The following is an 8,633-nucleotide window of genomic DNA, read 5'->3' as shown; positions in this document are numbered from 1 at the left end:
TGGGCAAGTGACCTAACCTCCGTGGGTCTCACCTCTTCGAAGCCCTGTGAGCTCTGACGTACAATTCACCGGAAGATGCATCCTTGTTCTCTTTGGCCACCTCTCTCCTCTACTCCATCTCTTCCCTAATCCTGTCCTAAACCTTTCCTTCTCCTCTCTGGGGATCTACCCTGGCCTCTCTGAATCTTCCCTTTGCTACCCTCACCCACAAGCCCCCTTTCCTCATATTCTTTGGTGTTTTGGCCAGAGAGATCTGTGTCCTTCCCCAAGAGATGTCCCTGAGAATTCTTTAAGTGGCTGGGAGGGGAAAAGGATCGTGTGTAATTTTGGTACCAGAGATAATCAGGTGATTGTGCAATTAGCAGTAATTTGATCGCTCCCGTAATTTCCTTTTAACAAGAGCCCCCTTAAAAAAAATAATAATAAAATAAGAGGGTTTTCTTTTTTTTCCCCTTGTTTTGTCTGGAGTGTCTGTCATCAGGAATTTGGTCCGACTCCCACGCACTCCGCGTGGCAGCTAGGGGGAGGGGAAAGATGCCGGCGGCAGAACTCCTGAGGAAGAGGATGTGCCCGGCGGGCTGCTCTCCCGGGCGCCCCGCCGGGCTCAGGCTGTGGGACGGGACCGCGGGAGGAGGGTACTCCAGTCTCCAGAGACGGACTCCCGCTGACTGCCCCCCACCGCCCCCCGGGGCCCCTGGGTCGCTGGGAAGGGGCCCTCGGGAAAGACACCGGAGCCTGGGAGGGCGCAGCCGGGCTCACAAGGGCTTGGTGAGTGGAGGGAGGCCCTCCTGTTCCACGTCGCGGTCGGGGCGCAGGGGCCAGCGCTCCAGGGTCCATCGGGCCCAAGCTAGGGCTCCGCATCACACTCGCCCCTCACCCCATCCCCAACCCTGCCGCGTGGGCTGTGGCACAGAGGTGGCAAACACCCCCAGGGCCTTGTGCCTGGTAATTACCAAGCAAATTCCCAGCGAATTCGTCTCCCCACCCCGGGGCAGCGCCTGCTGCGTGTTCTCTGATTCAGGCCGGGAATGTGCAAACAGCGCCCGGGAACCTGCGGGGACCCGTAATTGCTCTGGAGTTGCCCGGGACTTTGCAAGGTAAGCACGCGCCGCGCTGCTCCCGGCACGGTGCGCACCGATCGCCTGGCGCCCTCCCTCCCTCCCTCGGAGGATGCAGGGACTGCGGGGACTGCGGGGACTGCGGGGACTGCGCCGAGCCAGGTGGGCGAGCTCCGATTCCGCGGAGCTGAGCCGCGGCCAGGCGCTAAGGGGGCCGGGGTGCGGGAAGCAGGTGGGGACACGAGTGACCTGTGGCGGGAGAGGGGCCACCTGGCCACGTCCCCGGGAAGGAGGGCCTTGGGGGACATGGGCCCCTTCTGTCCCTTCCCTCCGGTGGAGAGGCTCCTCATTGATGGGCCTTGTCATCCTTCAAGTGTAATTTTTTTAAATTGCAAAAATCTTACAGAGCTATTAACCTCAAAAGAGTTTAACATATGGCAGACCGAGTCTCCCTCTTACCCTAATTATAAGGCTTGCAGTAATGGGGCTGTCTTTTAAGTTACAGCTGCTGCGCTTTTGGCTTTCGCTAACATTACATCCTATTAAAGAGCTACATTAAATGCATGCAAATTGCCGGAGCTACCGCGCTCTCCCGACCAGTGAGGGGGACGGACTGCAGCCCAGGCGGCGATATCGAGGGTCAGACTCACCCTGCTGCGAACGCCATATGATCTATCAATCAAACTCCTCTCATTAATTAACTAATTCATTAAATATCTTTATATATGAAGGCCCGGCCAGGCGGAACATTGTGTTGACAGGGACGTCCCGTCAGCACTTAGCCCTGCGCGCTCCCCTCCCCTCCCGCACAAATCACCCGATGACTAAGAGAGGTCAACTTCCCAGTTTCTGCAGGGACGGAAGCAGCCGCTGTGCCCGGACCCACCCCTGGGGGGCCCTCCTCGCGCCTTCCGTCCCATGACCCCCCTCAGTGACCCTGCCCTGCCCTCACCGTGTAGGGTTGTAATGAGCTGTATTTATGGGTCTGGTGCCTTGGCTTCCCTGGCACCTGGGGGGCTGGAACTGGACCAAATACGGCTCACTGGGGAGCCCCAGTGCCCAGTACAGGACCCAGCATGTAGCAGATGCTCTAAATGTTTACGGAAGGAAGACCTGCTGTATTGGAGCGCTTTCCTCTCTCCAGAACCCCCAGCACTAAGGGGGCCTCCTTTCTAAGCTCTCTGACCAGTTCAGAGCTGGTCATCCGCATAGCCACAATCTCAGACACTGAAGCAAACTCTGGCAAGAAGGATGAAACTATGTCGTTCTATAAACAATAAAGAGACATTTTAGAGTGGATGGTGGGCTTCCTTAGTTGTTTATATACACACATACATATATATTTGCTGAGCAAACTAGGATATAATCATTCCTTTGCTATGTTACCTTATTTAATGTTGACTTCAACTATGCCAGATGGTTATTTTTACTTCCAGGGTAGGGGAGAAGAAACAGAGGCTGGGAAAGATTAACTTATTCAAGGTCAAGTGGCAGAGCCAGAATTCAGAGTCTGGCTTGCTGGATCCAAGACCAGTGCCGACTGCTCTGTCATAGGCATGTAAAAAATAACGCTTGAGAGGTAGTGGATGTGCTGCTTTCCTTGGTTGCCTGCTGTTCCCTTTTGTTCCCACCGTTGTCTTTCTCTCCTTGTTTTGTAGCAGCCGCTGTCACCACTGCCTCCTCTGCTGGGCTGGTGGGTCTTTGCTCTGTGTTTGGGAAGATGGAGGTCACAGGACACCCCATGATCAAGGCTGCTGGCTCTTGACTGTGCTTAGAATGACTTGGAGTGATTTTCCATATAGAGCACCTGGGCAGACAAAGCCAGTTGCCTTATAGCTGTGTTATCTGGCAGAGACCTGGGCCCTGAGCAGCTGGGTACAAGGAATGGGAATGGGATGGGCAACTCCAAACCAGCTCCTGGAGAACACTCCTCTACCGGGCTCTGGCCCCCTTTAGAGAGGGCAGTCACAGGTGAGAGCTACAGGTCAAAATAAAGAGGGTCTCTGCAGAGTTTAGCTTTGGTTCCTGCTGTTCAGCTCATGTAAGTTCCTAATCCACCCAGATGAAGTGAGCTGTGCCAGCAAACTTCCAAAGCCTAGGAATTCCTGGAAAAACGCATTCCCAGATCCTTCTGTACTCCTCTCACCCGCCTCTCTCCATCTCGCTCACTCTCTTGCCCCCCCTGAGACATGGGGCTAATGGACTTTGGCTGTTAGCACCCGGGATGTTGGGCACCAACCTCGCCATGGGCCTCTAGAGCTTCCTCTGGCCCCCTTGGTTCCCAAGAATAGTTTTGGAATGGGGTGTGCTGTGCTAATGGGGGTTAATGGTAACCTCGGAATCAATTTTCCCTCCCAGAAGAAAAATCTCCTGGCTTAGACGGCATAGACTGTAATAGTGAAAATGGCTCTAGATTGGAAAAATTGGCACGTTGTAGTCCAACAAGGCAATTTTTGAATTGTTCTATCCAGCTGTGTGCCTCTGGACACTATGCTGCTGGCGTCCTAAAGCTACGGGATGGAAAGCAACTTTCCAGCCAAAGACAGCTCTAATGTGGTTTTTTGTTTTCTCACCCCAGCCTGAATTTGTTGTTTTGTTTACCTGCCCAAAATCCTTGGAGCTTTGGCCTCTACCTTAGCAACTGTCAGAGCTATTGGATGAGAGAGTGCTGTGGCCTTCTGTAGAACCTCACTCCTCAGGGCAATGGGCCTGGGAAAGAGGGTTTCACAGGCTGCAAGGAGAAGCTGGGACAGCTCAGGCCCATAGCTCCCAACCAGCTTTGCCTGGTCTGTGTCAAATCTGGGCCTCTCTTGGACCCAGAAGAGGAAATGTCGGATGGTTATGCAGGGTGCTTGATTTTGATGGGCTGTGTTTCCTCTATTATAATATGCAAACCATTTTGTGTTGTTTTTATAAACATTAAAATGCAAAGCAACGCTTCTTAGAATAAAAATATATGATCTATATTTCAAGTAATAGAACAACAGAATGGGAGAACTGCAAGGCAGCATACCACTTACTTAGTAAATGTCCTCATTGTACAGATGGGGAAATGGAGGTGGCCCAAGGTCACGTATCTGTTTGGTGGGGAAGAACTTGCTCTCACTATACGGCGCTCCAGGCTTTGGATAATGGACCAAGTGGCCAGCGGAACCTGTCGTTCGATTTCTCTGTTCCTGTGGCCACAGCTCTCTACTTTCCGCTTACTCCGCCTTCCCTGAGTCATCTTAATGGTGGGCCTTATTTGGTGACTCAAGATTAGAACCACGTAATGGGTTGAAATGGAATTTGGAACAAGTGCTAAACTGGGGCTTGACCTGCTAAGTGTTCTCCCTGCCCTGCTCCCCCGCAGCCCATTTCCCCCAATACATCCTGAGATCTCTACCATGCCCATGGATCCTGTCATCCCCTTGCTCCTCTGGATACAGCCCAGGCTCCTTTCTATGGCTTATCATGTGATTCATGAGATGACTTGTGCCTATTTCTCCAGCCTCACGTCTCACAGCCATTGACCTTCCGCCCTGCACAACCCTGTCTTCACCCCGTCAAGGCCAGTTATCCCGTTGCATCTTACCCTCTTCACCTTTGCATACCTCATCTGCCTTTGCACGTTCAATTATACCCTCCTCCTAGAAATCTCTATCTTCCCCAACCTGTCCCCCTCCTTCCTACCCCCCTTCATCTGGCTAGATCCAACTCCTCCTTCAGTCTCAGCTAAAACACCAGATTCTCTTCACCAAGCCCCACAGTCTGGATTAGGTGCGCTTCCTGTGGACTCCTGAGGCATCCTTTACTTCCCCTGTGCTATCACTTACCACTCTGTACTGCAATTGTCTGTTGACCAGTTCGAATCTTCCATTAGAATGTAAGCTCCAGGAGGGCAGCGCTGTGTCACGTTCACCCCGAAGACTGTCTGGCTCATGACAAGCACTGCCTGAGTAGTTGAATGACACCTAAAAATGCTGCTACTACTACAACAAAAAACAACCGGTATTTATTGAGTGTTTTCCTCTGCCGGAAACTATGCAAAGTGCCTTCTATGCATCACCTAATTTATATTAGTTCTTGTATGAATTGAATGAGGTGAGAACAAGGCATTCTAATCCTGGCTCTGCCTCTAGCTGCCTGTGTGACGTTCAACAATTCCCGTGGTTTCCTCATCTTCAGAATGAAGGAGAGAGAAGGGGGCAGACAGACTTCCTTTCTCGGGTTCTTTTTCCTAGGCAAAAAGGGAATCAAGAGTCAGTCTATGCAGGCCTGGGGAAAATCAACCCTCAGGATTCAGAGAACCAGCGGACACGGAGGGTCAACTTTCTAGTCCGGGAGCAGGAGAGGCATCTGGCCGTGAGGCTGGGAAGGGCAGCGGGTTGTTCTCCCATGCTGTGGTAGAGCTTCCAGATAGAGAAGCCCGCTGCTAGCTGAGTCATTAACGCTGGTCTCCTCACCTCGGGCATTGTCTGATTTAAGTGTAATAGCTTGTTTGGTGGATTTTGCCTTCTATAGAAATCCCCCCAAGAGTGAAGTGTCGCATTCAGCTGGGAGAGCACAGGCCTTTGTGCGCTGATGGCCCGGCCTTGACTGAATGTGTTTGGAGTTGGTTATCAAAGGGGAGGATAAATTAGAGCACAGAGCTGAGAAGAGAGGAAGAGGGGGCCCTTTCATGAGCAGGGCTGAGCGCTTAAGCAGCTGACTTGGAGCTGGGAAGCCCCTGAACCTGGCCCTCTTGCCTTTTGGCAGTGGCAGAGCTGCAGGCAGGCCTGGCTGTACCCTGGCAGAGCCCAGATTCTGAGGTCCCACCAGGCCCTGGGGGATGGGGGTGGGGGCGGGACAGGAGGAGTGGGGGTGAGTGGTGTTGATAACAGGATGGCCTCCGGGGCTTGGAGGAGGGCTCCTGGGGTGTAGAGGAGGCCAGCACCTTCCCTCCTTGCGCAGCTTTCCCCCGCCCCCTTCCCGGATTTATTGAAATCATGTTCTGATGGTACTGTAGGCTCCAAGGGACCGCTTTGGTCTTGGGGATGCCGTTCAGGGGCTCCACCCCCATCTGCCTCTCTCCAGCCCCCAGCACACACTTACCAGCTGGCTCTCAGGACAGTTTTATGGAGTGCGCTGGTCAGCCAGAGATATTGGAGCTCCCAAAATAAGAGATCCTGGGCATTCGACCCTCTCTATGGTCTTGGCTTCTGATGTCCAGATTCGGAGGCCAAGCTGGGCACAGCTGTCAGCTGAGCCACAGGCAGGGCTGCTGAAATAGTAAATTACACCGAGTGCCCAGTGCCCAGTTTTTGCCTGCAAGAATGCTTCCCTCTGTTTTTCAGTGGGTCTTCCCCCCCCGCCCCCGTCAGTGTCCCTGGGCCCCTCACTGACAGCTTCTTGCCATGTGGGATCTTGATCAACAAGCTCACCCCTCGAGGAACCAGAGAACTTTTGTTTGCTGATTAGCGCTTAACCCTCAACATCTTAGGTTCATATCATTTTCCTGCTGGAAGGAACCCAAGACACAAGCTGTAGACCTATTTTTAAAACCCGTTTGGAGTTGCAGATATTTTAAAGAATCATCTGAAAGTTATGACCCCTCACCCCAGAAACACACACATTCTCATGCATACAAAAGTTTAGCCGCCATTTCTGGGGGGTTACACCCTCCGAATCTATGTATACCTCCCACCCTGGCTGCACATTTGAATCAGCTGGGAGCTCTGATAAAATTCTGAGGTCTAGGCCTTACACACATAGATTCTGATTGAAACGGTCCAGGGTGGGATCTGGGCATCAGTATTTTTTCTACAACACTCCAGGGGATTCTAATGCAGCCAAGATTGAGAATCATTGCCCTAAGGCCCCTTAGACTCTCCTCCCCACTCTGATTAAGAACCCCAGCTGTGGACAGTCAATGCCTGTACAGAGAGGCATGTAGGAAGGCACACGCTGGGGTGCTTGTAAGGATGGGGTAGACACCATGAACGGATATATCATTTTGCCCACTGCGTTTAAAATCTTTTCCTTCTTCCCTCACCCCTTGAGGGGTGCTTCCTTGGTGTTCATTTAAAATAATTTTAGCACACCACAGTGGGAAGGGAGCCCGGTTGCCTTGATGTGCTTCTGTCATTTCAAGGAACTCAATAAAAATTTCGTTTTGGTGTTCATTCAAGGCAACTTCCTCATAGAGGTCTTATGCTGCAAACCCGAGTTTTCTTTTCATCTGGTCACCCCCGGGGAAATTGTGTATTTGAAATTCAAACAATATTTGGGCAAAAAGCAGTTCTCATTATATGCGGTGGAGAAGGCCAATGAGAGGAAAGCACGGGGAAATGATTGAGTGACATTTCTATTTGCTGGTTTGACTTTTCCGCCAGGGGCCGCCGTGCTTTGGGGCCGCCAGAGAACCTCAGCCTCCTAGGATGGACTGGAAATGCCAGACCCCCGGAAAAAAGAATTCGGAGGAGAAAAATGAGTGGGCTGGAAACGGATTTGAAGAGTCAATGTGACCTCACACTGATGTCGTTAGTGAGATAGGGAGAGAATTCTGTGTTTTGCACAAGTTCTGTCTAGGAAGGAGATTGTTCCCGTTATGGACTCTCAAGGTTGAAGGGGACTCAGAGATGGTCTGGATCTACCTTCTTTGGTAGGTGGATCCCCTCTCTAACATTTGAATTGACCCTGGTCAAGCATTTAGATGGATTCATGCATTTATTCATTCATGGATGGAGCACCAGCAATGTCTGGCACTTGGCAAGTTGTGCAGGGGAATTCAGAGACTGATGGGTCACCCCTGCCCTTAAGTAACTTTTACAGTTTCCTGAGGACTTGAACAGCTAAAATGCCAGGGAGACGGGGTAAATGCTGTGAGGGCAGGAAGCTGGGGGGTGGGGCCGGGTGGGGATGTTAGCCTTGACTGAGGATCCATTAGGAGCCGCGTGGTAATTTCCCCGAATCACATCTCTTAATCGTTACAGCAACTCTGGAAAATAAGTACTATTATCATCACCCCCTTTTTATAGACAAGGAAACTGATTTTCAGAGAGGTGAATTTGCTTTCTCAAGGTGACAGAGCCATTAATAAGTGTTTTAGAATAGGTATTTAAGAGTAAGTATTTTAACCCAGTATGTCCCAGGCCAATTCTCTTGCCACTGTAACAATCTGCTTTCCTAAGAAGAGTTCAAAAAGGGCAAAGACTGACTTTTGGCTGGGCTAGGGGATGAGAAGGGAGGGATTTGGGCAGGCAGAAATGGGGCGATAGAAGGTACACCGAGAACAAAGCTTCCCAGGCTCAGTATCTCTGGGGGAAGAAAACGTAGCAGCTTGGGCTGGAAAGCGGGGGTTGAGAATGAGACTAGGAAGTTAGGTTAGGACAGGGTTTTGAAGGCGTGGAAGCTACTGAGGTGGATTTGGGGTGGGATAGAGAGTGAGAAAACCCTAAACATTTTTGAAGAAAGAGGGAGTCTGATGTGAGCATTGCTACTCATAGGAGAAAGAGTGGAGATTTTGATTCCTGGCCCTGTCACTGCCTCGCTATGCAACTTTGGGCAGATTATTTAATCTCCCTGTGCCTCAGTTCTTTCATCTGTAAAATAGGA

The 8,633-nt window shown here is 51.4% G+C and overlaps 1 long non-coding RNA gene across 1 annotated transcript in view; it reads left to right on the top strand.

Annotated features, from left to right (window-relative positions):
* Nucleotides 1-1,025: 1,025 nt before the first annotated feature.
* The window catches only part of LOC309637118, a 43,919-nt gene continuing 36,311 nt past the window's right edge, over nucleotides 1,026-8,633 (top strand). The window contains exon 1 of the long non-coding RNA XR_014250420.1: nucleotides 1,026-1,097. This is a non-coding gene — a long non-coding RNA (uncharacterized lncRNA). The remainder of the gene's footprint in view (nucleotides 1,098-8,633) is intronic.

The sequence above is a fragment of the Balaenoptera physalus genome (assembly GCF_965194825.1).
Source record: "Balaenoptera physalus genome assembly, chromosome: 10".
NCBI classification, from domain to species: Eukaryota; Metazoa; Chordata; class Mammalia; order Artiodactyla; family Balaenopteridae; genus Balaenoptera; species Balaenoptera physalus.
Note: the sequence above shows the minus strand (reverse complement) of the source record. Positions and strands in the feature narration are given on the sequence as shown.